Here is a 13033-nt window from a genome sequence, read left to right as displayed (position 1 = left end):
CTTTGTGATAGATGATCCCTGGGTTGGGGTGTACTCCCCACACTGGCCCTGAGAGGTAAATTGGGTGAAGGAGCAAGCCTGCCACTTGTCACAGCAGCACAGTGTGAGAGGGAGCCCAGACTGGTGGGTCAGGGCGGCTCAGTGGTACCTCAGTTCCAGGTGTCACCCTGGGGGGAACCCGTCACACTGATATCTATTTTAACAATACTAACACACAAGTGAGCCAGACTGATTTCCAGCTGTGCATTTGTCAGTGTTCAGTGAAATCTAGGGACCTTGTTATGAGCTGGCACCTGCTCTGTCAGCATCACACACTGGTTCACCTCAGGTGCACCATCTCTAAGTTTAATTAGTCCTTCCTGACACACATTAACCCACTCAGTGCTTGTGTGGGGTGACACCCCATCATATGGGCTTACAGATTTATTGTGAGCTCAAATTTGAGAAGTGAGTAAAAATAATAAAATATCACAATAACCTATAACAATAAATGTTGATTGGAAAGGGTTCAAAAGGGAGACAGAAAGACTTGGTTAATCCAAACAAAAAGGCCTACAGTTATAATTTAAGGACTGTGATAAATTCAGGCCTGGTAAACAAGAGAAGTGTAGGTCTAGAAATCAATAGACCAAAATTGGGTGTGTCAAAAGTTAGGCCTAATTGTTGGACAAAATAATGAGAGGATGGGCTATTCTACCTAGCACTCCCTTTTTGGGGTCCTTAAAAAAAGATGTGGGGGGATTAAGGGCTGTCTGACAGCCACTGCTGGCTGGGAGATGGTTGAAACAGAAGAAATGAGCTTCACGATCATGTCTGCTGCTCCTGCTGGGACCTACGGAACCACCATAACACCATTAGGCCTTTATTGGCCTGATCCTGAGAGATGTCCTGACCAGACTGGGCTTGAAACAGGGTCTCAGATGACTTAGCCACCTTGCCCTGGTTATGGCTAAATCCCAAACACCCTCTGGGATGTGACACTGGTTCATGCTCTTGCCTCTTCCTTTCCCCCATATCTCCTTTTCCTTCACCATCTTATTCCTTCTCTTTCCTATCCCTCTCCTTATTTCCTTCTGTCTAATAAGGCTCAGCTGGCCTAGACTGTATATTTTGCAACACTGTTGTAAGCCTGTGACAAGAAAGAGGCAGCTAAAAGCAATGCCCTAAAAAGCCCAATGCTGGTACAAGTTTGCCAGGTCTGGGAGTGACTGATAAAACTGTGTGCCATGGCCGTGTTTTTTCAGCAGTGAGGTTACAAGTGAAAGTACATGTCTTTCTGTATATTCTATCTTTCCTGTTCTTTTCTCTCCTTTGTGTGTGTGTGCTTGTCTTGTTTTGGCTTCTAGGAAATGGGATCAAACTTTAACAATAACAGCTCCAGCCCATCTCAACTAATTTTCTTTTCCCCCAAAAGGAAGGTTATTATCATTTTTAATACCACCTAAAAGACTGTCAAACAAGATTTTTTTTCTTCTAAAATCTCTTCACAATTTAAGGAGAAAGGAGAATAAAGGATATTATTAAAATGGAAGCCTTACCTAATATATTTCAAGTGCTCTGTTTTTTTTTTCTTCTTTTCTGTATCTTTAATACAAGTTAAAAAGATGTTTCATGGTGTTTGCCACGGTACTGAGGAGGCTGAGGGCTCTGTACTTCAGAGTCCTTACCCTTGTAATATACAATTATGGAGTCATGTAAACACCTTTTGTTCTCTGGGTCCATTTATTACAACACAGTTAATACAATACCACATGCCTTTGTAAGCTGTACCAATGGTTGCTTCCCACCACTTATTTCCACTTTGAATTTTTCTAACTTTAACTTCCATCTATTGAACCTTGTTATACATTTGTCTTCCAGATGAAAGAACCCTCTAATATCATATAACTTTTCCCTTTTTAGACTATGATCAAGTCACCTCTTTGATAAACTAAATAGATTAACTAGCAAAAAACTACATTAACATAGAGTTGTGGTTCCCTAGGGGCAGGGGAGTAATATCTCGTTCCGCTTTCAGAATGTCAAGGTAATCAAAACTCAAAGTTGCGAAAACCAGGAAATACAGAGTTAAGATACACGTGGAAGCAACCATAATACTGCTCCCCCGGAAGGGACAACAGCCACTGGGAATTATCTGCATTTCCTCCAGCTGCATTCACTGAATTGAATGTATTGATTGCAGTAGCTGTATTGAATAGTGGATGAATTAGTTCTAGCAGGTTGGAAGAGCTGTGATTATGATGTGAGGCAATCTGGGGTGCTGTGGCCCTTTTGGGGATGTATACGAGCCCCTCTCCCTGACCTCTCTTTGTGTGATCAAAGGAAAGAGATGAATGTGTGCCTTGAGAGATTCAGTATCCCTCATTTCAGTGCGGCATTGTGCAGGTTGTATCACTAGCAGGACAGAGGGTCTTCTTGTCATCAGGATAGTCAGCAGTTAGGTGGGAGATGAGTGTGGTCTGTGTGTTTAACGGAATATAGTGAAAGTACAGTATTAGATAGCACCATGTGCATAGGGATGAAGAGTTTGTAAAAGGGGTTGAAGAGGTTGTAAAATGTAGCAGAGGTGGTGTTCTTGCTGTGCTGTAGGGTAAGTGTTTGAATGCAAAGCAGGTGCAGGTAGTTCCTGTTCAATGCATGCAAAGGCAGAATGCAAGTATGTTTTGTGGGTGTGTTGGGGCATTGCTCAAAAAGAGCAGAGTATTCTAGGTTGCATTAGGGTGACCAGATATCCTGATTTTATAGGGACAGTCCCAATATTTGGGGCTTTTATTATATGGGCTCCTAGTACCCCCCACCCCCTGTCCCAATTTTTCACACTTGCTATCTGGTCACCCTAGGGTGCATGGGTGTGTAGCTGAACTTGGTGTTTCATTGTTTTCACAAATTTGAGTTTTGCTCACCATGACATTCTATAGAAGGGCACGAGATACCGCTGGGCAACTGTAGCTCTGCATTAACAAAGTTTTTTGTCATTGGATTTCTTAGTTTTTTTAACAAAAAGAGAAATGGTGTTGGTAGCAGTTAGCAGTCATTTAGGCAGTTAGAAAAGGAGGACTTGTGGCACCTTAGAGACTAACCAATTTATTTGAGCATAAGCTTTTGTGAGCTACAGCTCACTTCATCGGATGCATACTGTGGAAAATACAGAAGATGTTTTTATACACACAAACCATGAAAAAATGGGTGTTTATCACTGCAAAAGGTTTTGTGGCCTCCCCTCCCCCACTCTCCTGCTGATAATAGCTTATCTAAAGTGATCACACTCCTTACAATGTGTATGATAATCAAGGTGGGCCATTTCCAGCACAAATCCAGGGTTTAACAAGAACGTCTGAGGAACAGTGTGGGGGGAAGTATACCATGTACATTGGGCAAACTGGACAGTCCCTACGTAAAAGAATAAATGGACACAAATCAGATGTCAAGAATTATAACATTCAAAAACCAGTCGGAGAACACTTCAATCTCTCTGGTCACTCGATTTCTGATCTCAAAGTTACTATCCTTCGACAAAAAAAATTCGAAAACAGACTCCAACAAGAGACTGCTGAATTGGAATTAATTTGCAAATTGGATACAATTAATTTAGGCTTGAATAGAGACTGGGAATGGTTGAGTCATTATAAAAAGTAACCTATTTCCCCTTGCTTATTCCTCCCCCCCCCACTATTCCTCAGACGTTCTTGTTAAACCCTGGATTTGTGCTGGAAATGGCCCACCTTGATTATCATACACATTGTAAGGAGAGTGATCACTTTAGATAAGCTATTACCAGCAAGGGGGGGGGGGGGAGAAAACCTTTTGTAGTGATAAACACCCATTTTTTCATGGTTTGTGTGTATAAAAACAAACATCTTCTGTATTTTCCACAGTATGCATCCGATGAAGTGAGCTGTAGCTCACGAAAGCTTATGCTCAAATAAATTGGTTAGTCTCTAAGGTGCCACAAGTACTCCTTTTCTTTTTGCGAATACAGACTAACAGGGCTGTTACTCTGAAACCTGTCATTATGATTTAGGCAGTTGTAATTATTGTGTAGATGTGCAGCTCAGATGCTACTGTGGCCAGGTAATGGAAACATCATTATCCCCACTATACAGATGGGTAAACTGAGGAATAGAGAGATCAAGTGACTTGGTCAAAGTCACCCCACAGACCAGTGGCTGACCCAGGACTAGAGCCCAGGTTTTCTAAGCCCCAGTCCACTGTTCACTCTACTAGACAACATAGTTGTTATGTGATACCTAAGTGACCCCTCTGTACACTTTTTTACAATGGAATTGGGATAACTCTGTTTTAAAATGTTTGGAATGTGTAGTTGCTAGCAGGACTGGTGAGAAAAATCTCAGACATGGGCTATGTCCCAAGAGCTTTACAGTCTTCTTACCTGGTGTTTATAGGAACTTTAAAAATGTGAGATAAGACCAATGACTGTCAAGCTCCTTTCCCCTGCAATTGCCTACAATATAGAGCCCTCTTACCAGCTCACCTTTCCCTTCCCATCCCATTAGGCTATTAGCTTTTCAGAAGGTGTGTGCAAAAATAGTTGGTAGAACCTTTGGATGTAATAAAATACTAGGCTTTTGGGGGAGGGGAAGTGTTGTATCTTGGGAAATCCTTGGTCAAATGTCCCCACATTTGGCTCACTAAACCTACCCAGTGCCCCCATGAGGCAAACCAAATTTCAAGGCAATCTGAGTAACTATAGATTTTAGAGCACTTAAGAGTCAAAGTTTAAACAGCAAGCTTGTCTAGACCTTGAAAAGAGTGGACCTGGTAGGCCATAACAACCACAGTGTCGAAAGGGGGACTTTTTAGGAAGGATAGAGGATGGAGGGAAAGGGCTTTACAGCCTAAGAGACTCGGAGAAGTGTGAAATGGCCCATTCATCTCGATGATATTCTCAGCTAAATGGGAACATCCCTTGGAGAGGAATACAGCTTGACACAATAGCTCTGAGATATGTGAACTGCTCCATTCATAGCAGTGGGTGTTCCCATCTCCTCTCCTCACTGCTGGAGAACCTGTGATATGCATCAAGTATGCCTGTTATCAGCTCCCACCTGTGTCAGCAGTGGGTTTTCAGTGCATGCTCTTAATAGTTCTGTTCTCAGCTTCACTTCTCCAAATGGTGGCTCTCATGGGGGTGGAGAGGCAGCAAAAGGGGATAAGGGATGTGCACTCTGCCAAAGAACAAGTCCCCCAGAACCTGGTTTACAGGAGGAGGGGTCAGACACCTGTAGATGGGTGAGGCCTCCCAGATCCTGGTGCAAGGGAGGGGAATGTGAGGCTGTCAGGTGCCCCTGCTCCTATTCTCCCCTGGTCCCACTGTCACTCACCCTGCCCTCCTTCCAGTGTCCCATCCCCTCGCAGCCTCCACTCCTCCGCATCATCTGATCTGACCCACCCATCACCATTTATACCCCTCCCCATAATTGCCCTTCCTCTTGCTGCACCCCAGGCCTCTCTTCACCTATTCCCACCTACTCTTCCACCCGCTAATTACCCTTCCTTTCCAGCAAGCACTTGCATGTGCAATTTACTTTCATTTCAAAAATAGTTTCAGTGCCTTCTGAATAGTCTACTGTACCCAGATTATATCCCCCTCCCCCCCCCCAAAAAAAACACCCAAAACTTTTGACTGAAGCAGATTGTAGCCACATGTCTCCTTGTTTTTCTTTCCAATGTCTACTTAAGGCTGGATTTGAACTCAGTGGCTGGGTACTGGTGAAGGTTTGATAGCTGGAACAGGCATCCTTGAGCTATTCAGGTCCTGTAACGTATAGTTACCTTCTTTCTCTGCACACGTGCAGTGCAATCTATTTGGCATGTGACCCTTAGGACTGCTTGATGCACACCTAACTGGAGAACCAGACTCTTTGGCTAATAACGTTGTCCTTTGACAGGTTTCAGAGTAACAGCCGTGTTAGTTACAAAGAAAAAGGAGTACTTGTGGCACCTTAGAGACTAACCAATTTATTTGAGCATGAGCTTTCGTGAGCTACAGCTCACTTCATCATTTGATTCGCCCAAAGGGCTAGTGGGTGGCCTACACTTTATTGGGGTAACTCATGAGCATTTGAGACCCTGGAGTGATGATCTCAGCTCTGGATGATCTCTGTCTGCGTGCTCTGCTGTAATAGAACTTCTTTAGTCTCTCACTGTAAGGCAATGGTGGGCAATCTGCGGCCCACAGGCCACATGCAACCAGTCAGGGTAATCCTCTGGAGGGCCACCAGACCGTTTGTTTACATTTACATTTTCATGGCCGCCAGCAGCTCCCAGTGGCTGCAGTTTGCTGTTCCTGACCAATGGGGGCTGCGGGAAGCAGTGTGGGCCTGGCCGAGCATGGCGAACCATGCTGGGAGCTGCGGGCGGCCATGAAAACGTAAACAACTGGTCTGGTGGCCCATCCGCAGATTACCCTGATGGGCCACGTGCGGCCCACGGGCTGCAGGTTGCCCACCACTGCTGAAAGGCATGTTTTACAGGCTTACTTTTTGTTTGTTACAAAGGCAGAAAGTCTCATCTTGTATAGTTAACAAAGTAATGAAAGATGGAACAAATACATGCAATGCATACTTTCTGCCTAGAGACACTTGTTAGGAAAACAACTGTATGCTCCCCTCTAGCTCTTTTCCCCGGTGATAATCCTCCTCCTCTCCTCCTCCCCCCGGCACAAATACATCCATACTCTGAGTTGTTCACCACATTTATTTCATAAATGTTAATGAGAGCATATTCAATTGATATTTCAATGTTAGTATGAAGGGCTCTTATGTGAAATCACTTGCATAATTAATGTTCAGGCATCACAATCAAATGGAAGAAAAATAAAGACATAGCTCACAAAACAAACATATCTGCAATTTACTGTATTGCTGCCAAGAAGGGTGAATTCAGAGAGAAAATCTGAGGCAGACAGGAGATCAAGCAGTACTCTGAAAGACCTATTCTACGTGGGGGCAAAAATAATGTGCTCATTAGCTACAATTGCTGCGCTAGACTGAGAATGCTCATAATGCTCTCAAGCTACAGCATGCTGATCCTTCCTCCATAGACCATAATGGGGTTGTTGAGCCACAAACCATTTCATTATCTTTAAACTCCAGTTCCTTGGAATGGAGCTCTGGGGAGGATTATGTCACAATTGTCTGTCACAAAGATTTATATTCTAAATTATTATTACTACAAGGTATGTATGATTCAACAGATTCTCTTTGCTAGAGTATACCGTCAAAGCTGGACATTCCATGCTTGATTTATCTCTAACTGGAAGATTAAGGGATAAGAATCACCAGCTTGAGAGAAGTTATAAGACATCCACTTTTTTATCAGCATTTTTGTTTTAAAACCAGAGCAAAAATAGAGTTTGAAAACTTATTAGGGTTGACCTAGTCTGACTGTGTCTCCAAATTTAGAAGACAGACCTCACGCCTACAATTTATGGACCAAAGAAAATGTAACAGTCAGTTGTGTAATATTATTTATGAAGTTGTGTGGAACAAAATTAAAAGGAAGACTCTCTCTATGAAAGAGTTCCACATCTTTATTAAAGTCATTTACAATGAGAATGATTTTAGCTAACCCAAATGTAACACCATGCTGTTAGATGCTGGTAAATGTGATCAGTTGAAAGTAGGCATATACGTTCATTGAGAAGATTTATATAAAAAAAAGTTGTAGAAATTATATTGCTTGACAAAGAAATTTAATATATCCTGCCTCTAGGCGATGTAGAGATCATATCAGTCTTGCTTTATTTCCATGGTTTTTTATTGCTTCAGGCAATACTTCTTGCCCTGAGAAGAGATTTCCCAAAATAATTGGAATTCAGCCTAGAAATAGAGAATAACCATCTAGAAGTTGGGAAAAAGTAGTCTTTTGGTACCTAAAATGTTTTATTTTGTGTAGTTGTATACAGTACCTGTAAGGAATGAAGTAACTTCAATATATAGCTCAGTAAATACTCAACACAGTGCTTCAGAAAATCATTATTGAAAAATTAATTCAAATGGGCTTTGATGTGGGCCCTGTCACCTGGGCTGAAAAATGACTAAAGGAACATAAATAAAGGATAATATAAACAGCAATATTTTGAGGTGTGGGAGGTGTCTCATAGGGTGTTGCAGAGACTAGGGTTGGGCTAGTTTTATTTAAACACTTTATCCATGATCTCGAAGAGGTAGTGAACCACAAGTCAACTACTTTGTAGATTATATCAAATGTAGATGGGTTGTAATAATAGTGATGGTTAGCTAGTGATGGTCAGGACTTGGATTTCATGTTGTTACACTCTGCCTCTAGCAAGAGGTAGCCTTGCCCATGGTCCCTAACACAACCAACTTGTTATCCACTCAAGTGCTCTCTTCTGGTCTATGCCAGCCTTGTCTTTGTCTAGAAGGTTAACAATCGGTGAACCCCAGTCCCTGAGCCCATATAAATCCATGGTACGCCCACATCTTGAATACTACTTCTCATAACACAAGAACTTATGTTATGTTCTTAACACAAGAACTAGTGGTCACCAAATGAAATTAATAGGCAGCAGGTTTAAAACAAACAAAAGGAAGTATTTCTTCACATAACGCACAGTCAGTCTGTGGAATTCATTGCTAGAGGATGTTGTGAAGGCCAAGACTATAACAGGGTTCAAAAAAGAGCCAGATAAGTTCATGGAGGATAGGTCCATCAATGGCTATTAGCCAGGATGAGCAGGGATGGTGTCCCTAGCCTCTGTTTGCCAGAAGCTGGGAATGGGCTACAGGGGATGGATCACTTGATGATTACTTGTTCTGTTCATTCCCTCTGGGGCACCTGTGATTGGCACTGTCGGAAGACAGCATACTGGTCTGACTCAGTATGGCCGTTCTTATGTTACATTCTTATGTCCCTGTGAAACATTTCCCTGTGCTATCCAGCCCCTGTCATTGGTTACTCACAGAAATCCCAGATCCTCTGTCCCCAAAGGAGCAACGCATGTAATAGTAATAGTAACATAATAGTTTTACCTGAAATCACTGCTCCTGTGTAACACACAGCACTTGCAATAAAAAAAGAATAGAGATTCAACTAGAGACAAGAGAGAGTGATGGAAACAAATGGTAACAACACTAAATAAATCATAAAACACGAACTAGGGTCTACACTTATTAATAGTTACCTTTCCTATCAAATAAATTAGGTTCCCCCTCAAAGTTCAATCTGTTTCAGAGCTGGCTGGCTTTACAAAAAAGAGACTCCAAGCTTTCTTGAAAACACCCCTGCTCTACAAGATGTTTCCTCAGTGAATGGACACAGGAGGTCTCTCCCCATCCTATGTTATACTGAAACAGACTTTTGTCTTTATTCAAAGACAGTGTGTCATAAATATAAAGGGAAGGGTAAACCCCTTTAAAATCCCTCCTGGCCAAAGGAAAAATCCTCTCACCTGTAAAGGGTTAAGAAGCTAAAGGTAACCTCACTGGCACCTGACCAAAATGACCAATGAGGAGACAAGATACTTTCAAAAGCTGGGAGGAGGGAGAGAAACAAAGGGTCTGTGTCTGTCTATATGCTGCTTTTGCTGGGGATAGACCAGGAATGGAGTCTTAGAACTTTAGTAAGTAATCTAGCTAGGTATGTGTTAGATTATGATTTCTTTAAATGGCTGAGAAAAAAATTGTGCTGAATAGAATGACTATTTCTGTCTGTGTGTCTTTTTTGTAACTTAAGGTTTTGCCTAGAGGGATTCTCTATGTTTTGAATCTAATTACCCTGTAAGGTACCTACCATCCTGATTTTACAGAGGTGATTCCTTTACTTCTATCTACTTCTATTTCTATTAAAAGTCTTCTTGTAAGAAAACTGAATGCTTTTTCATTGTTCTCAGATCCAAGGGTTTGGGTCTGTGGTCACCTATGCAAATTGGTGAGGATTTTTACCAAACCTTTCCCAGGAAGTGGGGTGCAAGGGTTGGGAGGATTTTGGGGGGTAAGACGTGTCCAAACTATGTTTCCCAGTAAACCCAGTTAGAGTTTGGTGGTGGCAGTGGATATTCTAAGGACAAAGGATAAAATTAATTTGTACCTTGGGGAAGTTTTAACCTAAGCTGGTAAAAGTAAGCTTAGGAGGTTTTCATGCAGGTCCCCACATCTGTACCCTAGAGTTCAGAGTGGGGGAGGAACCTTGACACAGTGTGATCCCCTGTCTGTTGTAATGTTCCTTTTTTATCTCCAGATGGTTTTGATTGTTTGCAGTTGACTCTGATGGTTTTCCAATGATAGCACAGGATGGAGCAGAGCTAGACAACTAAGCCTTAAATTAGATCACTAGCTAACCAGGGTAGGGTGACAATTGCCACCTGCTTGAATGGGCCATCACCAAGACACATTATTGACTGGTGACTAAGTTTTACTCCAAGACCATAAAGCATACTTTCAATATAGTTATATTATTGCTTAAATATTACCCATACATACATCTTGCAATGTTTATGAATCTTGACAAGTTACAAGCTTTCTGTAGATACCTTACATGTTACCCTTTATGGATAAATAACCTGCAAGACATGTGTTTGGTGTAGTGAGGTTGTCAGGTCTGAAATAAGAGCTGTTTGCAAAGAACAGGGGACCCTTTGTCACAGTCACCAGTGAGGATTGTGCAATGCCCAAAGGTAATTCATTGCCAGAAGGTATCAGTGAGGCCAAAGGTTCAGTAGGATTCCAGAAAAGACTGAAGATGTATTGGATAATGAGAACATCCATAATTACATGAACAGGATTGGGAGAAAAAGTATAAAAGGGAGAATAAACTCTCATGTTTCAGCCACGAGTCAGCCACTGACTTACAGATTTTAGGAAGAAATTTCCTCTATGTGGCAGTTTGGGGGTGTATCTGTGTCAAATTGTGAGGAAATTCTATTTTTTTGTGTTGTGCTTGTCACTGTAAATTTCATTGTGGCTCAGACATCCCTTTTGTAGAAGGGGCTTGACACCTAGTGGACAATTTATGTCTGAGAAAGTGATAGAACCATCAAGGGCCTTAGACAACTCCACCTTACTGGAACAGCAGGGCCATTGACTTTGAATGGGTCTCTGCACAGACACTGATGGGGGCTGCAGCCTGGACCTTCCTTCAGTGAAGGACACAGGGAAACAGTGGACAGAGTCATCTTTAAAAGGGGTACTTCTCTAAGCAAGGAAGGCCAACCAATGCCAGAAGAAAGATGATCAGGCCAGAAGGCCAGAAGAACTGCCTGGCCTCAGGACTCAGACCAAACCCAGTACTCACAGGGGTGGTAAAATCAGACCAGTGGGGTTGCATTCAAGAATTCAATTTTTTCCATAGATCTGTACTCTTAAAAAAACATAAGAGAGTTAAAGTGTTTGCAAATAAGCAACACCTTTGCTAAACCTGTGCTTACTATTTTACTGCCATGTTATCCCTGAAGGGTGTACCTAGGAAATCAGAGCTCATTCAAGCAAGTGGACTCTGGGGGGAAAGTGCCTTAGCACATGGGGGCTCAGGAGGGCCAAGACACTGGTTCCAGGGTCTAGGGAGACAGGCTGCTGAGTCCCACTGACCAAGTAGGGAGTGATCATATCCAACATGGCAATTCCTATGCATGTAAATTGGTTTAAAATATGGGCAGGAAATAACAAAACAAGATAAAAATGCAAACTGATACATAAAAAACCAAATATTTAACAGGAGGGAATCACCTAAATAAGCATCACAGTGTGGCCTTGATCATTTAAACTTAAAAGTCCATAATTTTGTTTTCAAAAATAGAGTCATGAATTCCATATAAATCACACCGAAAAGCAGTTCAGTTGTCCAAAACCTCAATTATGCAAATATATTCAAAATCCATCAGACATTCTGACATTCAGAAAGACAAGGTTGCATTGTATTGCCAAACAGTGAATGGCTATGAGAAAACCAAAAACATATAGAACCACAGAAGGGAGAATGGCACTTTTTATGAGGACAATGTAATGTTAATGGGAGCTCAGCCATTGTGAGATGTAAAGTTTAGTGTTAAACTTACTGGGTCAGATCCTCAACTGGTGGAAATAGGCATAGCTTTATTGAAATCAATGGAGTGGCTTCCATTTACAGTAACTGATGATTGGCCCGCTTTGGGATATTTTCCTGCACTTCTAATGCTTTCAGAGTAAAGACTACACTGCTTGAACCCTTAATACCCCAGGTGAATATGATAAAATCATTTATCATAAGCTAATTGCAAGCTTTTAGTTCTATTTCAGCCTTAGAAAACTTAATGTAGTAGTTTCTAACCTGTGGCACAGAAGGTACGGAATAATGCTACTTAGCAAAACCACCTCAAGGCCATAACGCCACTCCAGTGACAAGCTATGTTCAGGTATTAGCAAATGTAAGATGGCTCCCAAGTGGGGACTGTGAATATGATGTGCTAGTGGCATGTGTCACACTGGCTCAGGTGGCCGCATGTCAGGACTTGGCACCTGGATTTGATCGCCATTTTCAGTTCTGTAGGTGAGATTTCTATCTGCAATCTGTTTTGACAGGCAAATTGCCATTGGTGGTATGTATGCGCAATTTTCCTCTGACTTCAGAAATGCTATAATTTGGGGCAATTACTTTTAGGGAGGTGCATTTTCCAGTCTCCCAGTATATAACATAATATATGCAATTATCAGAAGCTTGAGAAAGAATTCCTCTCTTTGCTATCCATGCTGCATTACTGATACCAAACCACTTGCAGTGTTCAAATGGTAAGAAACAAATTTAGTTTGGCCCAATGGGTGTATAATAGACTGATTCAATCTTGCAACTTAATTAATACTGAGCTAGGCATAAGACGTACAAAATTTAATTAACTCACAGAGTTCTATGGAACACAGGATTCCTAATTATTTTTTGTTTTAGTGAAAATATTGAACCATATTGCTGCCAGTACAGGCCTGCTGTGTTCATTTATTTTGTACAGCTGAAATCTCAAGAACAGGAACATGGCTATTTACCAAAGTGAAAAGCCCAGCTTTCTAACTGTAGGCCTAGTTTT

Source organism: Eretmochelys imbricata, chromosome 1 (assembly GCF_965152235.1).
Source record: "Eretmochelys imbricata isolate rEreImb1 chromosome 1, rEreImb1.hap1, whole genome shotgun sequence".
In the NCBI taxonomy this organism is placed as follows: domain Eukaryota; kingdom Metazoa; phylum Chordata; order Testudines; family Cheloniidae; genus Eretmochelys; species Eretmochelys imbricata.
Note: the sequence above shows the minus strand (reverse complement) of the source record.